Source organism: Struthio camelus, chromosome 9 (genome assembly GCF_040807025.1).
Source record: "Struthio camelus isolate bStrCam1 chromosome 9, bStrCam1.hap1, whole genome shotgun sequence".
Classification (NCBI taxonomy): Eukaryota; Metazoa; Chordata; class Aves; order Struthioniformes; family Struthionidae; genus Struthio; species Struthio camelus.
The window spans coordinates 30856017-30877305 of record NC_090950.1 but is presented as its reverse complement, the minus strand read 5'-3'; the positions used below and the strand labels follow the sequence as shown (position 1 = coordinate 30877305).

Sequence of the window (21289 nt, the reverse complement as noted above, 5' to 3'; positions counted from 1 at the left end):
CTGGCGGCCGTTAGAGCCGTTGGCGCGCGGGCGCCTGGCGGCGGGTGCAGGAGTTACAGCCGGCGAAAATCAGAAAAACTTGAAAGCGGAGGGGACGAAGGAGTGATACCTGTATTCTGGATAGACAGTTTAAAGGAAATACCAGGTTTATGCTATATTGTATTGGATAATACCTGCCTAGTAGTCTAAGGCTTCTGACATTTCTGAGTGTTGTTTTGTCTGAAGAATTCTTTCTCTGATTAGAAAAGGAGGATCCAAATTTTCCCCGGATAACAAGTGTGTGGGGGAATTTTAGTTTAGAAAACTTTATTTCTGAATCAACTGTGAAATGAGTCTCTCTGATTTGTTTTTCATTGAGGATATATTTTCTTCTCAGGATGCATACTTAATTTTCCTTTATTGTTAAAATAGAAGAGTGATATGTTGGCATGGAAAAGCCTTTAGTTGATCACAAGAGGCAGTTGCCTTCCCAATTACGGATTTTCCCCTATGCCTCAATCACTTGTTTGGGACACAGGGGAACTCTGGAGTCCGTTCTGCTTCAGTGTGCCGTTTGAAATGCACTCAGCTGAGAAAATGAAGATAACTGCTACCCCCTGTTTTTCACGCAAGTGCATTTTATACTTATTGGCATATATAGGCCGCTTCCAAAGAGTATTTTAATTAAGGGAAGCTTTTTTAAAAGTAGGATATTGTTTTTATCTGTTCAGAATGGAAATGTACACCTTCAGGAATGGTACAAAAATAACTTTGTGAGTTCTTCTGGCTAAACTAGGGAACTATCGTTTTCTTTCCTCTTTGTGTGTGTGTGTGCACGTGCTGTTTTATGTCAGTGTCGTGTTTTATCTCCTAAAGGGAAAGTGTTTACAAACTTAAAATGTCTGAACAACTGTTCTTCATCTGCTCTTCATTTTGCATTCTAGTTAATTTTTGTGCTGGTGTTTCTGCTTGATTTCAGAATATGTTTAAACTTTCATTTTCTGTATCTTTTCTACTCTTTAACATAGACCATTTTGGTGCAGATGCCAGGAGATTATGGAAAGCATTCTTACATTTCTGTTTGACTTTTTACAATTCAAATTTAAAAATCTCCAAAAAGTTAAGTTTTGAAAAGTAAACCAAACTCCATGAAACTTATGGTCAAATCATGGGAGCTGGTCCATCCGTCTGTCTTAGCTATACCTCTGGGGTAAAGCTGTGCCGTCTGATATTTGAATCAAATTACACATTTAATGTTCCCGGCAGATGGTGGCAGTAGTGTGCAACAGCAGCTTCTCTTGTTACTCCTCCTTCAATCATTATGTTCTACTCTTTTTTTTTTTTTTTTCCCATGGAAATGTGCTACATTAATTTATTAACACAGGATTGATCTGGCAAGTATTGTACATCCTGAAATCCAGCTACGGGGGTATGAACTGATGCTGTCAGCAGTATACAAGGGGGTGGCCCTTTTCAACAGTAATTAATTCTTTAAAGTTGCTGGTAATCTATCTTCAAGAAATACTGCTTTGAACTAGTTGTATTATTGTTTTTGTCTGTTCATTATATGTAGCTGAACTTCTCCAAATACTTCTTTAAGTGCATTCTAAATGGAAGTTTCAACTTTGATGGAAAGAATAAAAACAGGAGTGTTTGGCATTAAATTCATATTACTTTCAGTACTGATTTTGAAAATAATGTTATCTTCCACTTTCAGAATTAAATAGCCACTTCTTGTATCCCCCTGCAATTTCTCATCACCTTTTATCTTTAGAAATGAAAAGTCTAGGAAAAAAAGTACGTTAGCATTTCCCTTTGTTTAATCTTTCTATATCTGACCAAGGAGATTTTTCTGCGAACATGACCTAAAATTTTTATGACTTTTCCTGACATGGCGTTAATAGTTTATCTGATGCTGCAGATGCTTGTAAGTGAAGAGACTAACAACTATCATAGTTGGGGATTCAATTTTGATTTGAAGTCATTATCAAGCATGAGTGAGTAAGGGTACTCATCTTGTCACTAATATAAGAAGCATTGGATTAAACTACAATAATTGTCGCTTGCCACTAACTTACTTGTAAGACTTAGTGTGAAACTACCCACAGAACAGACTGGTAGTTGTGAGATTCTTAAGGGAGGATGAAGCTACAGTAGTGGTATAATAGCACATTATTTTAGTTGATGTCAGTAATCTACTCTCTTCCTCTTCATGATGGCTAGTTTCTGCTAAAGCCTTGTTGGATTTTGAGAAATTTTATTTAAAATTATACTTTACAGCAGTAAAGCATTTGTAACTCCTTAAGAGTTCATTTTCCAGACTGGTGCTTGACCCCTGCACAGATAAGATGTTAATAAACTGGAATGAGTTCAGGAGAATGGCCATGGCAGTGGTCAGGGCTGGAGCACTTGCTGTGAGGGGAGGCTGGGGGTATGGGGCTGGTTCACCCTGGGAAGAGACGGCTTTGAGGGAAGCTGGTGGCAGCCACTCATGCTAATGAGGAGACAAAACCAGGCTCATCACAGGGATGCCTCACAGGAGGATGAGTGGGGATGGGCATAGACTGAAAAAAAGGAAGGTTCGGGCTGGTTTTAAGGAAAACCTTTTTCAGCGTGAAGACAGTCAAGCACTGAAGGGGGTTGCTCAGGGAGTTGTGCAGTCTCCATCCTTGGAGATTTTCAAGACTAAGCTGGATAAAGCCCTGAGCAACCTGGTCTGACCTCACATTCGACCCTGCTTTGAACAGGAGGTTGGACTGGAGACCTCCTGAGGTCCCTTCCAACCTGCATGATTCTGTGATTCTAAGCAATATATATTTATATTTTTGAAGTAGAACTTAAAGCTTGTAGAACTTAAAGCACCAAAAGTAGAACTTAAAGCACCAAATATCCAAGTCTGGCAGGTTTAACAGCGTCAAATTTTTCCTCTCCGTTTCTCTCATTGCCTTCTGTTAAGAACCGTTCCTTCCCCTTCAGAAAGAGGCTTTGAACTTCCCCAGGGGAGAACAGTGAAACAATGAGTACCTTTCTTTGTGGATCCATTGCTAATGCAGCTTACCCACAAAACTAACACAAACTTACAGTGAGATTGTTGTCAACTGCACTATCATAATTCATTAATTGTGAGTTATAAAACATTTCAGTTCAGAAGGAGTGGGTACAACTGTTTGGGTTGGATTCCATTCATTCTGTATGATAGTCACCCATTCCTTTTGAAAGCAGCTCTTTACTGAATTGTCATGATATTAAGGTATGCTTCAGGGTCAGCATCTGTTTTCTGCATATTTACAGTTACAATGCAGAAAAGTAGAGCAGAATTGCATCAACACTCAGCATTTGGTTTATTTAATACCGTATAATATGCTGATGGTAGGGAAGCATTGTGTTTGCTGCTATGGAGTTGCCTTTGGGACTGAAAATCACAGGCTGTCAAGCTATCTGACTTTTTTTTTCTGCTTTGGCACATTTTTCTTTGATGGGCTTGTTGTACTGACTTACTCACTTTTGCTCCTTTGAAATTAAGTTTCTTTGCAGACCTCTTGGGAAACTTACTACGGACCATTTTATGTAGACAGAAAAAAAGTTTAAAAAAAAAATTTCCCTGTACTAAAGTTCAGTTTCTGTACTCTTCAGAACCCCTGCCATACAGTGGGTATTGTATAGTTTTTACTTTCAACCCTGATGAGTCACTGAATCTTTGATCTCTTTTATTGATGAAATAATACATTTCTTGTAAACTGCAGGCTTCCATTTGGCCAATTTCATGTTGCAAGAGGGGTAGGACAAAGCCTGCCCATTTATGGGAGCCAGATCATCTGTGAAGTCACCCTAAGGAGAATTTGATCCCAGTAATACTCTAAATGTTTCTATTACAGGTTTATTTTCAGCTGCAGTTTCTGAACCTTATTTCAGTACTAATGTATTAAACTCTGCCTAAGCTCAATGCAGAAACACCACCTACTGTCAGTTAAAATCAGAACTATGTTCTTTGCAGTTACTAAGGTACTTCACGTTGCCTCTGTAAGCTCTGTTGCTCTGTGGCTAACACCTATTCAAGTAAAATTACTGTAGTATTTTAAACTGACAAATTATCATAGCATCACCTCTGCAAGATTTTCCATCTTTGCATACAATAGCCAAGATAAAAAGCAGATCATAAAATTCCCCAGGAACTTAACAGTGGTAGATATTGATTTTTAGAACTTACTATCTGTGCGAAAAGCCACTTAAATCAGCAAAATTCAGCAATCTGATGCTCTCTGAAAGATTTCGCCCTCTCTGCCTAATGATGACTCAGTATTTGAAGGCGTGTCAATATTGCAGTTGTCGAGATGAATGATGTTTCACCTAAATCAGTGGCATTTTGAGGAACAGATATACGGGTAAGATCTTCCGTGCTGTAGGTCAGCAGTAGCTAGAGATCTGGTCATATTTGCATAGGTGTGAGTGCTAATTCCTTAACCTATGGTTTACCAAAGACCAACAGAGGCTGTCCATTTCTTCTGAGCCTGAGATCAGGAAATGTCTGTGGTAACATTTGTAGCAAAAATAAGGGATATGGTTTTATTTTTTCACTCCTGTCAGGCCACATCAGCTTGATTCTTGGTGGTTGGCTTTTTAGTCCAGATCAGTCATTTAAAATAATACACTAGGTTACTCGGAGAGATCGCTAGCTGAACTCTGCGTGTATCATTGCGGTCATATGCTGATTACTATCTTCCTGATGTTGCATCCAGACTCATGGGAGCAATGCAGGAAATGGGACAGGCTTCTGTTACGCCTTTAAAACCAGACACGTCCTGTCGCCTCACTGCTGTACCAGCTGTAAACAGACTGTAGCAGGGGCACAAGAGGAGATCCTCGGCTGGAAGAAAACATTGTATGAGTATAGAGGCCTGAGTCTTCACTGTTCTGTACGTGTATTGGTCAGTCGCGCATGTAGTAGCCAATATAAACTATAGCATGGAAACAGGAAAAATGGGATTCAGGAGTATGCAACTGTGGCCTGCCATAAATGACTAGCAGGGAACACAGGGCAGAGAGAAACCTAGGAGCATGTGACCTGTTCTGCTTTAAACAAGTTAGCGGAAGATGGGGGGGGGGGGGGGCAGATTTCAGCCTTCAGATTTCAGGGATGTCCTCCTGCACATATGCTCTTGATTTCTTTTTCATTCCCAGTAAAACTGCACCATGTACTGTTTAATAGCATATATAAGCCAGAAGTAAGAAAGTGGCTATAATTGCTTACCTGCCTGGAAAAAAAAAAAAAAAAGATAAGACTTATACTTCTAATGTGGTTCCGGGTTTTGAGTAGTTTTTTCTTTCCCTGCAAATGTCTATGGAGCTGAAGTGTAAAATGGTAACTCATCAGGACAGTTTAGTTTTCACAGCTCCATTTAATTTCCCTTTTCACCCCAGAGCTGCAGGAGTTTTAAGACAGTATATGGGCACTGCTGTGAATTTAAAGAAAGCTTTGTAAATTCTGGCAGCTTAGGTGATAAAGCTGTCGGGTCTGCACTACCAGCAACTCTAGTAGTGATGATTGAGAGTGGAAATGATGAGGGTGAAAAATATGTTGTTCCCCCTTCAGTGACTGCTGCTATCTAAAAATATATTGGCATTTCGATGTAAGACTTGTTAGATGCCGTTGTTAATTACCCCTTAGGATTTCCTAAGGTCAGAAACACAGCAAGCAGTGTCCATAAGTTATATTTTACATTTTTTTCTTTGCAGGATTTGGGAATGTAGAGTGATATTAAAGGCTTTGTCTCTCTCTGTCTCGCTGTCTCTCTCTTCCCCCCGCCCCCTCCCCCCCCCTTCCCAATTTGGATTTGCAGGCTAGAATGTGAGAGTCTTGGAAATAAACACTCAGCATGGAAAAAGTGTATACTTGATAGCTGCATACCAGATAGCATTTGTGTCTGCTTGGAGCTCCACTTGTTCAAATGGACAAGACACCACTGGAAGTTCCTAGGGGCCCATTTAGATGCAGGAGCCTTTCTGAGTGGGTCACTAAGTCACTAATATCTCTTAAAAACGTATCTTCATCATGGTATTAGAAAGAGCACACTAAAAATAATTCTTTCTGCAGACAAGCATTATTTTGGTATCAGTCTGAATGTGGCAATAGTTGCTAAAGGGTATGCAAAAAGCCTCCTCTCAGTGGCCCTGCTCTTTCAAGTTGCTGCATACTGTTTATCCTATCTTGATGCAGGTCTGTTCTGAAACCTGTGGAGGCCCATACAGCTTGCTTGTCCACGTATAGCTCTCTTAAAGGTTGAGGCCACAGTTGGTGATTGTGTAATGAGATTTTAAATAACTCGATTTCTTCTAATTTCAGTTAGAGAAAATAATAATAAAAAATATATATATATATAAAATGTCACATATAGAAATATGGAATTTGTTTATAAATTGACAGTGTATACAGATATCTGTACACAGCCATCTTATTTACATAATGGTCTAATAATTAGAAGAGTTATATAATTAGTTCGGTTATTGAGATCATAATTAATCCAGTTCCTTCCTTTCCTGAGTGAGGGATGGAATTCAGTCTTTCTGTATACTTACTTACATCCTAGAATGAACCTTTTCACGCTCGTGTGAATCGTGTTGATTGCTATCAACAGCTGCAGCCAGTTTTCTGTGTCATTTTACCCAGATTCCTCTCTTTCTAGAGGCATGTATATTTCAAGAAACACTACCCGTTAATCCAGAAACCAGTCATCAAAATGATTTATAGAACTGGAGACAGGAACTAAAGCAAAAGCTTTTCTGGAAGGGTACAGTTGCTAAAGATGTGCGATGGCTATTAATGAAAAAATAATACGTATTTTACATATTGCTGCCCCTTGGAGAAGCTCCTGATCCTGTCCTTTGCACCAGTAATGGTCCTTGGCTGAGCCCTCACTTGATTCAGATCACTGAAGCCAGTAGAAATCTAAGCAGAAAAGAGCTGATAATTTTTGCTAGCAATGAGCTGTTAGATAACTGTAGGCATCTGCTTCGGTATTACCCCTAGTGAAAAGCATATTCGGTAGAATATATTAAGACAGGAGAATATCGCCTTTAGGTTTTTATGCTAAGTCATATATGCTTTGCATTGATTTCTTACTCTTCTTTTTGCAGTTCTATGAGTCTTAAATACCGTATCTATATGATCTGTTACCATGAACATATTTCTTCATCTTATGCTGTATTATGTTTCATTTCTATTTATTAGACTATCCAGATATTTAGCACTGTATCGGGAGCATATTGACATTTGAGTTAATGAATGATATTGAACTCCTTCAAATTGATACGAGTTTGTCCTTAGATTTGAAATAGATTTTGTACCTGACCCTTAAAAATATTGCTCTATCTCTGATCTACCAAACGATACAGAGGTCACAGTATTAAAAAGAATCTGTGCAGTGTGAAGAGAAAGTAAGCACACCGTTTTTAAGCAATTTTAACACAGGTTTGCTCTCATTCTTAAATGTGGATGACTGGACCTTTGAATAAATAGCTGTACATACTTTGCTTGAAAGCTCAAGTGCCAAGGCAAGAAAAGTCAGAACACTGTGTTTGTGGAGATGTGCCAACTAGAACAGTTGGCTCACAGCAGCTCAATTTTCAGTAAAAACTTTAATAAATAGAAGCAGAGAATGAAAAATTCATAGGAAAGACATTCTTGTGATTAATTTAACAGACCACCTGAGGTCACTATTCCCTCATGCAAATTGGATCTAGCAAAGGAGCCCCTGAAACTACCAGAGAAGCTCTTAGGGCTGCTTACCCAGTTAGAGCTGTTTTGCGCTTCAAACAAACAAACAAACAAACAAAAAATCTGTACCAGTAGTTTTGTTCTGTTCTGGGCATCTTTTTTCAGACATCAGCCGTGTTGTTTTAAATGGAAAGCTCAGTGGTTCAGTTCTCAAGAACAAAAACAAACACAGTGTTCTAGGCTTTTTTTTTTTTTAAATATTCACTGTAAAATAAACTTGGAGTACTGACCCAACATACACAGCTTCTAGGACATTAAGCACTTCCAAGTGATAAACTAATAAAAATACTGTGATTTAACTGTAGCAGTACATTAAGATGGAAGGGTTGTGCAATAACAATGAAAGACCTCTATGGAAAAGTTTCTGAGTTTTAAGTTTTTTTTTAAGGATTGTGATAATAACTAGGCTCTATTTTTAGTTATCAGGGGCATGCATTCTTAGCAATTTCAGTTTGCTGCCTATTGCATGAGGCAGCTGTTTGGGGAATTAAATTGTTTCTGTTCAGAAAGGAGACAAATAACAAAAGTATATTCAGTACTCAAGGTGGGGTGAGGGGACGTGGGGCTACATCAGTTGAGCTGTTGTGGATCCAAGGTGGAGGCAGCAGCTTGTCGTGCCTGCAGAGCTCTTGAGGCTGTAGGAGGTATTCTTGTGCTGGAACAGACTGTCGTGCCCGTGTGTGGGGTGATAACTCTTCACTTCCACGTTTAGTAGGAGCCAGGCTCTAGTTCCCTGCAGAGGCCAGTCAGCAGCCTGGCTGACCTGGAGGTATCCTGCTGGGTATGTGCATTGACTCTTGCTATTGCTCCTACCTACCTCTGTGGGTACTACTTCTGGCCTGTTCCTTTAGGAGCAAAGAACTCTCGTTACCTTTTATCGATTGCAGCCATGAAGTTGCAAATGAGTGATTTCAGCAATGCAGTGCCTACAGAGCTGTACATCAGAAGAAGTAATGCTGCTTCAACTTGCCTCATTCTTGCGTATCTGGCTTTGGACTCAAGGAGTGTTGTGAATGGGAGCGGGGAGAACACCAGCTAATCCCCTTGGGACGTGATACTTCCATAGACTGCTTTCTGTGCAGGTAATCTGCGCGGGTAATCTGCGCTATGTTTACTGGGATACTGCTCCAATTTATCTTCCAGTTCTTGCTGATTTTTTTCAGTTCCTTACAAGGGCAACAATGAAGGTGATTTGTATATACAGACACACTCCTTTTACAAGAAACATTCTACTTATTTAGAAATAAAATAGACAAATTAAGATTTGAGCCATAAATCTCATAGAATATATATGTATATATAATTTGGAAAATGTCCTCTGGGGTACTTCTTCATTTTCACTAATTAAAAAAAAATGGATACAAGTAAAATTAGGCAGCCGAGTTTAAATGATATTCAGTGCAGCTACAGGACGTCTGTGCATCAGTGGCCACAGTGGCTCAAAAAATTCCTCTAGACATCTCTGAGTTATTTTTAGCTTGATTCACTTCAGCGGTCCAATGTATAGTATGAGCCACAAACATTATTACTGGTGAGCTTCAGTGCGGGAGCAGGAACAAAGAGATCTGAGAGGAAACTTCTCTAAAATAGCTTTGCAACAGAAACCTGCATATTGTGTCACTACACTGAGTTGATCAACAGATAAAGCCTGTGCATTACACCATCAAGTTTTAAGGTGTTTCTTTGCAGCACACATCTATGGTTTAGTTTCCTTTAACTAGGTAATGTGTTGCATGGAACTTGCATAGAAGACATATTTGATCCAGTGCAGTTTGGAAGTGCAGGACATGCTTCCTCAGTAACGTTTGAAAGAGCAGCAGATTAACTTTAGGCTGTACAAGGTGTAATACAGAATTAGTGTTAAATGCTGCCGTTTGTCAGCAGAGGGAGATGATTCTCAGTCTTCCTTACTATAAGTTGATCAAGCTTGAAACAGCTGAATTCTCAGCGTGCCAGAAGCAAAGCTGCTGTTTTTGTGCAAACCCGGTACTGCACTGGTGCAGTCAGAGGCACATGTGGATGCATACAGCAATTTTACACAGAAAGGCAACCTCTTCTTTGTAAATCCATGCAGCCTGATAAGAAACACTGCTATGCATGTCATGGCATTAGTAACAGATGAATTTTTCTTAGTAGCTTTTAAAAAACAAAATAACCAAAATCATAAAGCTACTTAAATAGATAATCTCAATAGAACAAGGAGACATCCTTAATGCATGAAATAAGGTCCTCTTAGGCTTAATGGAAGGGAAATTCTGCTAGTACAAACTTCTGTTCTTTAACAGTTCCCATACCCTATTTTATGTTTATCAGACATCACAGGTTGTTGTTTCTTGGTAACCACAGAAACGAAACCTCTTACTTTACCAACAGGATAACCTCAGCAGCTCAGCCTTTACACTTTGTTCTGTCAAAGCGCTATAATGTCAAGGAAAGTGTCTTGCTAATTAATTCTTCATTGCTGTGTAATACTTGGCTTTTCTGCTGAGATTGCCAAGAAGGCTGCTTTCCTTTTTTTAAAGCAGGGCGGCAGTTTTAGTATGATACTGGTACCTGCCAATATATCTATTAGAACCAGTGCAGAGAGTACAGCCAATTCCTGTAGATCTATTCAACTTAACAATCTCTTTTTATTAGAATTTTTCTTTTTTTTAGTATAGAAGATCATGACAGGTCCTGCTACTCAGTTCAGCCTTGCTTACACTACCTGACTTGGGGAACAGGCACGTCCAAGATTTAATTTTAAGCAAAAGCATGGACAAGAGCCAAGAAGTCTTGCTTTAATATTGGTATATTTTTTGCCTGTACTAGGATGTGTTAGACCTGAACCTCAGAGTCAGGAATAACTACCTTTAAAAAGGTAAATATTTGTTCTTCAAACCGTGATAGGAATCTTGGAGAGTATTGTACAGTAGGCATTTGCTTCTCATGAGCCTTTTGTAATCGTTCCTGTCTCATCTAAAAATGTCTCATCCCATTAGCTGTCTAAAGGAAGCACAGTGAAAGGGCATGTTGCCCTGAAAGGTATGGAGCTTCGAAGAGAGGATTCAAACCGAATGTGAACTCTGGACATTTGTATCACTAAAGTAAATATACTGTTGTAGTGGTTGTAGTGTATATTTTCAGATATTGGCGTTCCTGTTAGGCTCTTTGATAGCTCTGTAGGAGCTATGAGAATAGTGATATGCAGGTAGAAATATTTTGCACGTTGTGTCTGTTAAAAACATGCACCTAAGAATTGTGGACACTGTTGACATTTCCTATGCTTTCCTCACTCTAGCCAGCTGGAGATGAAACCAAGCAGGGAAGAAGATAGAAGCAGCTCAGTGAACTCACTCTAGGAACAAACCGTATCCCTTGTCCTTTGATTGGTATATATGTACTGCTCCTCCTCCCTCCAACATTGCTTTTGTGGGTAGAAACATAGAGCAAGAGTATGGAGGCAGGAGTCACATGTTTCAAAGTGCCTGGAAGGGCCGAAGGTTGGTGGTTTATAGGGGAGAAGGAAGAGCAAAGCAAAGTGAAGTGAAATGACGAAACACTGTTGGTGAAAACAAGAGGTAAAACAAATGCTGATTGGAAATGATCCCACTTTGTGAGGGGGGCCAACCGCGGAGCCAACCGGAAGGGACAGGAGAGCAAGGTGATATAAAATGACAGCACTGGATGGATTCTCTGCACAAGCTGGAGCAGCTGGTCTACTGTAAGTCATGCCCTCTCTGTGCAAAACAGCAGCTAGACAATTTTAGGGGGAGAGGTGCCGAGTGTTTTGCTTTTGACCAGCTTTGACACTTTCTTCACTAAGCAACGGTAATGTGCCTGGAGTCTCTTTGCCATACTTACATCACTAGGATCATCCTTTGAGGCAGGGTTGAATTGCGGTATAGTCCCATTTGAACAGAGCCAGGGCTAAAGGAGCCTGAGAACTGATCTATATAATTATAGTAAAGTTGTTCCTGAGAGTATGTACTGATAAACAGAAAATTACATACACAGGAAAGGAAAACATGGAATGGGGAGGACAGGTACACTCTGCTCTCCCAGGGCTCTGCCAGAGCACTTGAGCGTTTTAGCACTGAGTGTTGTACAAATAGTGACCTACTAGTAACCTGTTACTGAAGTAGCAGGTTTTATAAATGTAATGGCAGTTAGCGCTTCTTTTTTTGGCTTATATCGGTCTCTGTGATGATGTATGCGTTTTATAATTATTCATCAAGATAAGTTCCCAGGATGAGGTGTTGCAATTTTAGTGGGTTGAAATTTTCTTTCCACCACTCCCATCTTTCTGGCACATGCGGTACATGGAGATCTGACTCATCTCTATTAAAAGATGTCTGCGCAAGTACTGCTGTGCTCTAAAATTGCAAAATCTGAACTTACTATACCTGTAATAGACTTTTAATATAAGGTACAGACTGTAGACTGCTCTTTGTTAGTGGAAACTTTTGCAAAGCTGATGTGAATGTTTGCAACTCGTGATTTATTTAGGAGTGTATGTAAAAGACAACCTCAGTAATGCTAGTTTTGTTATGGAAGATATGCTGGAAAAAATGGGCCACGCGTGCAGGACTTGCAATGAGATGCACTCAAGGCCCAAGTCCTGTTTTCTTGATCATGATGTTTGGATCAAGTAGTTTATAGAAGGCAAGGTAATTCTGGATAGAAAGTTGACACTGAAATAGATTTGGGGGTCTGAGGTATTTTGGTGCCACCAAAATATGTTTAGGTTAAGAAAGAGCTTTTGGAGACTACAAAATGTGGGCTAATGGGTTACAAATTAGCTAGGTCTATTCAGATGTGAAATGCTTTGAACATAGGAGGCATTTAACATTTATTTGCTTTTGTCTGCACTACATGTGAGACAACACTGACAGCTGAAAATCAGTGCTAACTCTATGTATGGACCGTTCCTACTTGATTTCTTGATATAAGTATTCTCTGGCACCTCGAGATGTTCTTGCAGTATTAAGGCATGACTGAGCCCAACAGCATGTACCCATATACCCATATTCATAGGATGGTCTTGGTGAAGTCATGCCTTTTATTCTGATATGAGAAGAAATATTGGAAAAAGAAATAAAAAGCATTCATGTGTGATGTGGAGAAGTCTTTTGGGGATCTGAGTATTATTTACCTTGAATAAAATACTTGGTACATCATGTACTTCCTCAAGGTAAGTCATTAAGGAGTATGGAGTTGTATGGGTCTGCCTGGTTTGAGCCATCTTTTCTCTAACTGTTATTTCATAAAGCATTTAGTCTTTGTGTATTTGGCAGATATTTAATGTGTATGGGCTACCAAGCTTTTCTTGTACAATTTGCAGCTGTGGAGAATGCAAAGAACTGATACAAGCACTTTCCCCTGCTGTCCAGAAGAATGAGTGCAGCCTTCTACTGTGTCTTGTCACCCTCTCTTTAATTATGTTGCTGCAATTCTATTGCTTTTCTATGCTAGGATGCTTCATCCTGAGCTTGGCCTCAGTTGTTTTGAGGTACATTTTTACCTGCAGACTCTCTTCCTGTTCATTTGTTAGCATCTAAAGCGCTTAAAGAATCACGGCATGTAATTCATGCTTGAATATGACCTTGAAATAATGAGATATTTCTGAACTGCTCCATGATTATGAAGCAAAGATAGGAGCTGTCAGAAAAAATAACTGAAACAGTACCTCAGCTGACAGTCAGTATGTCTATTCTTGACACTGCCGCAATTTACCTTCATTTCCTCCCTTCCTCCCTCTTTGCTCAGTCAAGGTAAGCAAAGCAGCCTCTGATATTCATACAGATTCGCTAGATTTACCCCATTCTCATCTAGTAGTGATTCCAGCTCTCACCTCTGTCCTGGTTATTAGCTTTTTTCTCCTGCCTGAGTGTGTGTTAGCAGTAGGCTAAATATTTTAATCCAAAGGCTTCACGTGCATCTTTTTAATTTCATTTTTAAACTTAGACTAATGGTTCCTGATAAGTGAGTGAGCATAGCTTACAGTAGGACACATTAAGCAATTTCTACACCTTATTTCCAGCTCAGAGGTTCTTAGTCCAATCTAAAGGAGGCCCCAGTTAGCCTGGTAACAACTCCTGAACAGGTTCACTTTGGGGCTCATCATATTGAAATGCCAGAATCAGCAGCACAGTTTATCAGCTATAAACTGTAGTGGTTTAGCAGCTACTGAGAGCAGCCCCTGAAAAAAAGGGTGGAGTAGACATCAATGATGACAAATGTCTCAGAGTTAATTCTTGCATGCATCTGTGAATCATAGCCGTAAAGCTGGGGAGTTTCCAAAGAAGTTACCTAGAGATACTTTCATAACCTGGACTCTTCTAATTCAGTGGCAAAATATTCTGAGGAATTTATGGACAAAATTGGTCATGCTTTGAACCAAGCTATCTTCATTTAGTTCAGACCAAGTTTTCTGTGCTGTTTCTAAGAAAAGAGTAGAGGAGCCTATTTTGTTTCTGTTCTAGCCACTGGAGCTGCTGGAGGAGTTCTGTACTATTACTGTGCACTCACATCCAGCCTTTCCTGCCTTCCGAGCACCTAGGGGCATTACAGGTATCTGACCTTTATCAACTGACAGATGCTGCTGTTACACTGAATTTTCTGTTTCTTGAGATTTAAGGTATTTTATTTTGCCGGAACATTTTGATCACTTCAACTCCCCTGACTTCCTTGGATGCAACAAGATTGAGGCAGGTCTGCACATAGCATCAAGTCCGCTGTGGATGTAGTAGCTGATGACCTGTTCCTTAGCAGAAGTCTAACTTTTCTCCTGACTCCCCAGTTTTTAGTTTCTAGTCATGCTTGGGTTGGAGGAAAGTGCCTGTACAAACTGAGAGAGGAACTTCAGGCCTTGAGCAGAAGAAATATTCCGGGCAGCTGGGGAGTATGAATGCACTCAAAGAGATATCTAAGTAATTTAGCTGGCCAGTAAGCCAGATTTGTTTAATTGTGATTTTGCATTTCCTTCATCTGGTGGACCATGCTGCTGTATTTCTGGAAATAACGAGGAGGTTGGCTATTGCTGCTGTCAGAGAGGCTGCAGGACAGGCGTGACATGAGAAGCTACTGATGTCTCTTGCTGTCTTGGCCTCCGTTGCCACATGCTGTTTGTTGACCTGCAGCTGCAGGACACTGGTGACCAGTACTCCAGAAAGGAGAGGAGCGGCTGTATGTGCCATGGCTTTTCACTAAATTCTGCTGTTGTCAGTACCCAGATACACACAGGGAGTCCAAATAAATAAAGAAGGTATCTGGAGGTACTAAACAGAGGAAAAACAGGCTCTATGCAAAAAGGAGTTTGTAGTAGGATAAGAACATGGTGACTTGCTGATATAGCTGTGGTTTGGTCTTTTAGGAGTAAGTAATTAAAATGACTTAGGTAGGGACTCACGCGCAATGTGAGAGAACAGCATTGCTTTTGATCTGGTACAGGATGGTGATCTTTTTGTGTGATTGTGAGGAAATTCTCACAAGCTCAGTAATATTTAATTTGAATATTACCTTTTCTGCTTTAATTTTCAAAAGCTCAGCTTGAAATACTGCTATTTGTCTATGTATCCACCCAAGAGTGCAGTAATCCACCTGAGAGGTGGATTAATTTCTGCAAATACTTTTTAGTGCTGTACAAGATTAATTTGCAGTTCCTATGGTTCTGTTGACTGTTACTACACCCTGCTGTACTTCTTGTATTTAGAGATCCACTTTTATGGTGGCTTGAATAGTGTTTTTTTTTTCTTCCTGGCTTCCACACAATTAAACTCTAGAAGTGGAATGTTGCCCTGTTGACAGAGAATAGAGAGGAGACCCAAACACAGTATCCTGTGTTCACAGTCCTGATCGATAGTAACTATATACGTGCTGAACAGGCTAATACTGTGCATGTAACAAGAACGGGACAACATCTGTACTTTGAAGTAGTACAGCAGAGCTTCCTTTCACTGAGATAAGAACAATTTCTCATCACGTACTATTTTTACTATCCCTTGACTCTGTGGGCAAGTTTCCAAGAGGCATCTCTGTGGAGGTACGTTGCTCAAACATTGTAGTGCTTGCATGTTATTGACTGATGATATGTTTGTTCTTCTGGAAAGTTTATCTAAAACAGAATCTTTATAAAAATGATTATTTTAAATATGTTAATGACGTTTTTCACTTGATTAAAAGCCTTACTGCCTTTTCTTCTTTAACCATAACCAGATAAATGGTTCAGTGGAAAAGTAATGTAACTTTGTTTTTTTTTTTTGCCGCATCCAAAGCGAGATTCTTAAATTATGGTCAAATAGCAGCAATAATAAAACTGCAGAAAAATTTTGTACTTGGGCATGTTTAATATTTCAAAACTTTTCAGAAACACAGGCTTTCATTTTTCAGGGAATTCCATGTAGATCAAATTGGACACCTAAGTGATGATCTGTCTCTACAAGTGACTAGTTTGAACCCAGGTACCTCTGTTTATTCCCTGAAAATAGGTAGGGTAGGCAATGGCAGTTTTCCCTCGCCAGCCACTTTGGACTGTTTTGCTAGACTTTTCTAGAAAGATCAAGGGAAAGGATGAAGATGTTGCTTTAACCACTAAATATATTTATTCCTCTTTCTTCTATCAGGTAACCTGGAAGGCAGAGACTGTTCGGGGGATATCTAGGAGCATGAAAAGGGACTGGAAGTATTGCGCTTAAGTAAGTAATCGTCACTGTGAGCCTTAGCTGGCAGCCTACAATTAGAGCCTTCTCTATCCTACTGACTAGCCTCTAAGCTATACTGTTGCTAATGTATTTGCTTTTCCATATTTTAATTCATGTGGCAAAATGAGTACACTAAAATAATTCAGAAATAAGCCCTCTAGATGTGTCAGGTCATTATTAACTCTGCTGATCATTCCTGATTTCCTGTATGAAACCACATACAGGAAGAGGGCCCTGGGAACCCTTGTTCTATAACTTTTCTTTGGCAAAGGCTGGTTGGAAGTGCATGGTCTGGACAGATGCACGTGTAGTTGCTCTAAGTAATGGTTTTGAGAGCTGATCCATGAAATTGGACAGGAAACCTTTACAGCAGGATAAATGCTGGCTTTGATTAAATGAAATTTAAGAAAATGAATTTTAAACAAGGGAGGTATGCTGCAGGCCAGCTGAGCCCAAACATTTCTCAGCACTTAATTTAATGATGAGTTTGTACTTTCAGGGTGAATGCAGATGGAGCTAGTTCATCTTCCTTTCTGCTTGTGTTTCATTTATTGCTGTTGGATTATTGATTTTTATCTACTCCTACCATAGTGCTTTTATTTGCTCTTTTGGTATAAAAAGGTCCAGCTGCTGTGCTGAGCCCAAACTACAATTAGCATAGGGTTAACTGCAGTTACCTGTGCCATGATTATGTGGGGTAATAAAGAAGCAGGAGAAAGTGTCCTGTCAAGGTGTTTTATAAAGAGCCCAACACTATACTCTCTCCTGTGGAGCATCTGCCTAGAGACGTTGCTCCTGTGTTGCACATACCAAGCTGTGTGCTGATGTTATTGGAGCTCTGGGAAGGTGCGCACCTTCCTCCTATGGCTTACTGCTATTACAGCAAATGGTAATTCCACATGTACATTAAAATGGAATATAATGGAAACCTCTTTCTATCACCTATGAACAGCTTCATCTATCAGGGAAAAGGATTTTCAGGATCAGAGGTTCCTAAGCTGTGGTATGGTCTCAGGCTGTTGAAAATGATGTCCTATACTACCTTACCTCTGCTTTCTTTTAGTTGGGGAAAAATGGTTCCATTTACTGCTGTGTTCCAAAAAAAATGCTTTGGAAAGCTCCTGCTGGAGCTCATTAATTTTGAATATTAAATAGGTAGAGATATTTCAACTTTGATAGAGAAGAGAGTTGGAAAAAAATCTCAAAAGGCTTTTCAGCAAAGAGAGGTTAATTTCAGCTGTCTCTTTCCTTTCTTTCAACTACTTCTTGCCCAAAAACTCCTTTAAAATTTAGTAAACAAACTGAAGACACCCCCAAAGTGTTCTTCAGTTAACAAATGCTGTAGAGAACAGTTAGAGAAACTGATGCTGCTTTCCTCCATCTTCCAAGTGCCTTCTGTGAAGCTGTAAAAAGCCAAAGGGAGGAACAAGGAAGAGAAGTGCTTTACTAGAATCTTACATGAGAGGTCAATGGAAATTCCCTCTTCCTGAACAATACTTACATTTGTAGATGATTGTTCTGTTTGCTTTAAGTTAAACGTTTAAATTGCAACATCATGTTGGGGCGTGTGCTCCTTGAGATATGAGACCCAGCCACTGCATACATATAAGAAAGTACTTTTCCTTGTAGCACTAGAAGCAGGTCAGTTCTGGTTGATGCTGTTGGGGACAAAAAGCTTTTCAGAAATTAAAACATCAGTTTTTATTGGAAACAGGATTGATGCAGCCATGCCATGGCATTTACTCTGCTATGTTATCTAGTTAAGAAATAGCTCCAGATATCCTGTCCTCAAAAGATTATATTTTTGGTTCAAGCACCCACTTACTCTGCCAATCTTTTCATTTCTTTGTTTCCAGAATTTAGGTTGTTATTTTTACTCTATGTTATAGACCATTTTCATAGACGTTTTCACAAGTACTTAATATTTTCTCCTCTAGTGCTTAGTTTAGTACTGTAAGTGTGCTTACAAACCCAAGTTTTCCTCTGAGGAAATGAATGTCATATATATACGCTGACATGTTTGTCTCAAGTAGTTGCAGATTTTGATGACTGGTATAATTAGGCTGCTACACAGCAGTGTCTTACTTCATCAGCGGTTTCCCTAAAAGAAAGCATTCATTATGCAGAATAGAACAGGCTCAGGGTAGGGAAGGCACATAGATATTACAATGTCCCAGTAAAAGGGTAAGACAATAATCACCATAAAAAACAATTGTAGAGAAGTCTTAAATGGGTGAGGGGGATGACAAACCAACTCTTTAAACATCATTTCAAACACTAAAACAGAAATTCCATGTCACACCTTTCTTATGGCTAAACGTTGAGACTATAATATAAACTTGTGTGGTAATGTCACATCTTTTGTGTTGCATCTGTAAAAGTCTCACAGTGCTCAGCTAATAGCGTATAAGCTGAGGTTACAAATCCTAACTGAAGGATCTGACAATCCAGTCATTGCCCAAACAGCCTGATACCTCATATTTGCTGATTAACAACTGTGATTATACAGATATGATAGCCAGGCCTTCAGCTCCCACTTGAGCCTAAACTGCTATCATCTCCAGCATACACAGCTATTTGAAGCAAGTCAGCTGTTCACAGCCAAATTTGGTAACATTTATGATCTGCTTGTGTTGGCAATGTGAACAAGATGAATTAAAGTGGTTTGGCTCAGGTGTAAACCAGAACCTGAACGCAACTACCAGGTACAAAATGAACGTGGCTTCTGACAACCACCAGCCCTGTGCATCTTCAAGAGTTACCATCAGGACCTGCGAACAGGTTTGCAGAGGATCTTCAGCTTGAAGTCTGAGATTGCTGCTTGCCTGCCTTTCCGTCCCCCTCCCCCCCCCCCCCCCCCAAAAGAGGAGAGATCTCAGGCAGGAACATGGGTCCCAAATGGGGATGAATGTGGCAGTCCAGACATGGATCTACTTGAGCAATTGTAGAACCTTGCCCCAGAATATTAGCAAAAAAAAATCATCTGTTTCCATGATATTGACCTGTACCACACACATCTAGGTTATTTACAAACCAAAAGAAAGCACAGACAGAGCCAAGTCATGCACTAAAGTATCGTTTCATTAAGAAACGATTTTCATTTTGTTTCTGAAAAACTGCATACACATGTTCAGATCTGTTCAGCCTTCAAAAACTTAGTTTCTGATAAGGTTGAGAACACAGTCTTTGTTTTTAATCCTTTATCTCTGCAAACATTATTTGAAAGCTATTTACATTTTACACCTTTCACTTATAGCAACATTAGCACCAGCCGTTAGATACATGCGCTGCATAGCTATAGCTTGCAATTTGGCATTGACATTTGATTTAGATGTAAAGTGAAAAACAAACAAAACCAACCTTACATTGTTGAAGAAACTTCCCACAGGCAATTACAGTAAATCTCATTTCTTCTTTGTAAAGGAGATGTCTGCATAAAAGTTTCATTTAAATGCTTCAGACTTCCCTGCAGTTATTAAAATATTATTTCCACTCTGAAAACTGGATCATCTTCCTCTGGTGCAGACATGTACTTTGCTTGCCTCAGTGAATGGGAGCTGAAAGAAAAAATTTCTCAGTTGATATCAAAGAAGGCAGGAGTGCCTTCACTCACTTTTGTTTCTTTCCCTTGTTTTCAGTAAACACATTACAGGTAATCTTGAATTTCAGCTTTTGCAGTTAGGACATCTAAACTCATAAGCAGCAACTTAGATGCTAAAAACTGCATTCGCGATCATGGCTCCTATTACTTTCTCCTCTAATTTCTTCCATCCATTAAGAAACAAAAGTCAATTACCAGGCAAACATTAGTATTCAATCATGCTGTATTTTGCTCATGCTCTTTATATTCTCTAGTCTGTGTCAAAAAAAGAAAGCCATGTTTTGCCACTGCACTCTGTTGGCAGAAGTTGTGTATAATCAGCAAAATATCCCTTCTCACAATCATCCTAAACAGTCTTTGCTGTTTCATATATGCCAATATGATTAATTCAGAGTGAAGAAAATGTGCAAAACTACACTTTAAAAAGCATGCGGTTCTAGAATTCCTGCCTTCTGTTATGATAAAATTAAGTTTTGGGTGTGTTAGAGCAGAAGACATCCCTGAATTCAAGGGATGAATATTTTTCCTTAAAGTGAACCAGCTGAATATTAGATAAGTGTTTCCTTCCAGATGATGTGTTTCATTATCACACAGCAAAAGCTGGCTTGAGCTTTATTTAACTGGGACTATGTAGCCAGTAGTCAGCGCATTACTCTGGTTTTCAGCTATGGTAATTAAGCAAGCCATGTTTTATAAGAGGAAACATTATTCTCCTAACTGCAAAACTGCTTCAGAACTCAAATACACAGAACTGAAGAAGACATTTCACTTCACAAATTGCAAGAGCTGTTGTTAATAAGTACGGAGGCAAGTTCAGTTCATGATGGAAACAGTACTTTCAGGCTGGCCTCCAAATATCTGGGAGAAGAACTCAAAAGCCAGGCGGATGTGGATGGGGATGAAGACGTAAGCAGTGTACACCACCATAGCAAAAACAGTCACAGTGATGGTGTGGAACATGGACTGCTCCCAAGGCTCCAGCACATAGCTGCAGGTGATCAGGAGGTACTGGTAGTACAGCCAATAGATATAGTCCTTCACACGCATAATATCCATCTTCAGCTTTTATCAATTTTGAAAAGACAACCTGTAACAATAGAGAAGCCCGGATTACCACTGCTGTAGAAAGAAAGACCCAGAAATAAAAACTGCTGTGGTGAATATGATAAAGTTCAAAGTACATGACAGTTGTTAGATAAAAGAAAGTTCAATTAGAAATAAAGACACAGTGCCATCACCAGCCTCTCTCTTCCTGGA

General features: G+C 39.5%; 1 long non-coding RNA gene across 2 annotated transcripts; it reads right to left on the bottom strand.

Moving 5' to 3' along the window:
* Positions 1–9: 9 nt before the first annotated feature.
* LOC138068116 (uncharacterized) lies at positions 10–20849 on the bottom strand. 2 transcript variants are annotated; one of them, XR_011142742.1, is made up of 4 exons: positions 19792–20849; positions 17933–18089; positions 17479–17834; positions 10–116 (listed from the first exon to the last, which is right to left on the bottom strand). It is a non-coding gene; the product is annotated as an uncharacterized lncRNA (long non-coding RNA). The 2 variants fall into 2 exon arrangements; XR_011142741.1 differs by lacking the exon at positions 10–116 and having other exon boundaries at positions 9591–17834.
* Positions 20850–21289: the final 440 nt, after the last annotated feature.